At 50.5% G+C, this 2848-nt stretch overlaps 1 protein-coding gene across 1 annotated transcript in view; it reads right to left on the reverse strand.

Moving 5' to 3' along the window:
- The window catches only part of HTR4 (5-hydroxytryptamine receptor 4), a 165848-nt gene extending 165758 nt beyond the window's left edge, over nt 1-90 (reverse strand). The window contains exon 1 of the mRNA XM_032395324.1: nt 16-90. The gene's annotated coding sequence lies outside the window, so the exon portion shown is untranslated. The remainder of the gene's footprint in view (nt 1-15) is intronic.
- Nucleotides 91-2848: the final 2758 nt, after the last annotated feature.

Raw genomic sequence — 2848 nt, forward strand, 5'->3', positions numbered from 1 at the left:
CCGGCCCCGGCTCACCTGGGCGCGCCGCACATCGTCCTCCTCCCCGGCCGACGGGGCCGGCCTGCGCGGGCTCCACGCCCCCAGCCCCGGCGCTTTCCCCGCGGGCGCGGCGACGGCGACGGCGGCGGGGCGCACGCGGGAGTGGGCGCCGAGGCGGCTGCCGGGACCTCGCCCCTCGCGGCTGGCCGCAGGCGTCCCCCCCTGCCCGAGCGCTGCCTGGGTGACCTTGGGCAAGTTGGTTACCCTCACTGAGTGCCCGTTTCCCCTCTGGGAAGGTAATAAATTTAAAAGCTGAAGGCGCTGGCGGTGCCCGTGCCAGGGGAAATCCTACCCCTGTATAACTTACTTCCTTCTCATGCCTCTGACTCTGCCCAGGGCCGGGTTAGTTTGGGAGCAGGGTTCAGAGTGAGCTCTCTAGTCCCCGAGATAGAGGGCTCCCAAGTTTTCCAGAGGCAGCGTTTCCTCGGCCTGAAATCTCCGTAAGGGATCCTGCCCATATGTGTTAGTCCACTCTTGGCTTCCCTGATCTGGGGGAGCCTGTTCTCCCAGCTCCTTCTACTGGTGACCTTGAGCACGCGAGTAGACCTGGGCCAAGCCTCTGTGCTCCCATCTGTAAAATGGGAACCAGAAACGCACAGGCTGTGTTGAGACTTACCAGAGTTCCTGTCTGCCTCACTTAGTGGGTTGTCATTATCCGTGAGGAACTGAGGTAGAATGCAACACATTTTTCCTCAACGTATCTGACAAAGGCCTCAAACCCCAGGGACAAAACAATTGAAGGGTTAAACAAGCCATGCTGGGAAGGCGCAAAGAGGGTCTGCCTTTAGGGAGACAGGTGAGGGGGCCTCCCCGGTGGCACAATTCACCCCCACAAGGACCACTGAGGCTGCCTGGAAGCCTGACAAAACAGAGAAGCTGTGACAGTAATTAACCTCTGAAAGCAAATAAATCTTCCAAGACTCTCTCTTTTTTTTTTTTAAATTTTATTTTATTATGTCATGTTAGTTTAAATTACAATTGTGAGCACAACCCGAGTGAACTGGAAATTTAAATTAACCAACCTATTCATGCCAGAAACTTGAGCCGGTCCCTTTCTCAGTTTATCTCTCTGTTGATATGCCTCTCATTTCTCCCTTCTTTTGCCAGGCCCTGTCTGTCTTCTTCACGGTCTATTATTTCTTCCCCATCTTAAACCCCGTATGCTTTTTCCTCTCTTCTTTCTCCCTTTTTCCATGTCGGTCTGTACATCTCTTCTTTACCTTCTTTGTGCCCATCTCTGTCTCAACACCTCTCACTCCCAGTCCTTCCTACCCCTTACTTCTCTCCCTCGCAGGGATAAGTCTTGAATCTTTATTCATCTTATGTCCCCCATTCACAATCGAACAGTGGAAAAGCTGTAAGTTATTTCTCTAATGATAATAAGATCCGAACTTAAATTTATCACTATGCCACTGCCCTAAGCCAAATACTCTTGATAAATGACACCATTATCCTCACACTCATGGGAGCGCACAGCCTGAGTCACCTTGAACAACTGTACCTCTCTCTGTTCCTCTTCTCCCCACTCTCCACTCCACCACTCTCTAGGTCCCAGAGAGTCTATCCCCACGGTGCCACAGGCATCTGTCCTTTCCTTCCTAGTCCCACGAACTGAGTCATATTTTTTTCTGGAGTCATAAAAAGGACCTTCTACCTGGTCTCTGCCCTCCAGCCTATCCTCCTTCCTGATATCAGCCGGCATGCTTTTCCTCAGGCAGATCCCAGTGGTGTCACTCCTGAGCGCTAAAAGCGAATGCTCGTGGAAGGCAGAAAGCTACTTCCCAAAGATAACCATGTCTTAATCCCCAGAACCTGTGCATATATTACCTCGCAGGGCAAAAGGGACTTCGCAGATGTGATTAAGTTAAGGGCCTTGAGATGGGAGATTATCTCCGATTGTGCAGGTGGGTCCTTAAAGTGTCCATAAAAGAAGAAGCGAGAGGCACAAGAGGAGGTCAGAGGGATGCACTGACAAGGACTTGACCAGCAGTTACTGGCCTTGAAGATGGAAGAAAGCATCCCAAGACAAGGAATGCACATGGCCCCTAGATGCTGGGGAAGGCACGGAAACAGATACTCCCTTAAAGTCTCCAGAAAGAAAGGCAGCCCTGTAGACACCTTGATTTTAGTGCAATGAGATTCATGTCAGACTTCTGAGCTGGAGAAGTATATAATGACAATAAATTCGTGTTGTTTTAATCCACTAAGTAACTTGTTGCATTGGCAACAGCTAACTAATCACAATGCATCTCTTTTATTTATGAAGGTACACGTCAATGCCTTATCTTGTTATTAACAGAAATCCTACTTTCAGCCACCTTGCTCTATCCAAAACCTTGGGTTTCAAGGGGTCTGTCTGTTCCCTGTACACCTTCTTCTCTTCTGTCATCTGTACTGGTGCACGATGTCCTCTCCAGAGTGCCCTCCTCCAGACATTGCCAACCCTAACACTTTTCAGTGTGTGTGGGTTCCATGGAACTGATCCTGATCTCTCCCTTCTTTGATTCTCCAGGACTTCGTATTTTTCCAGGTACATCCCATTTCAAATGGTGCTTTCTAATGGGAGAGAAGGGAACAAGACTGAGGACAGGACTCCAAATGCCCAGGTTGATACTGCTCCTGACTCTCTGTTCCCACAACACTGTGTTCATCTCTCTACTGTAGCAGTTACCACCACACTGTGCTGTTCGCAAGTTATTTGTGGGTCTGCATGGCACACTGGATGGTGAGTGCCTCCAAGGTGGAGACTGGGTCTTACCTCCCTTTCTGTGTCCCAGCCCCTAGCACCATGCCAGGCACACAGTAGGGA

This window comes from Phoca vitulina, unplaced genomic scaffold (assembly GCF_004348235.1).
Source record: "Phoca vitulina isolate PV1807 unplaced genomic scaffold, GSC_HSeal_1.0 scaffold83, whole genome shotgun sequence".
In the NCBI taxonomy this organism is placed as follows: Eukaryota; Metazoa; Chordata; class Mammalia; order Carnivora; family Phocidae; genus Phoca; species Phoca vitulina.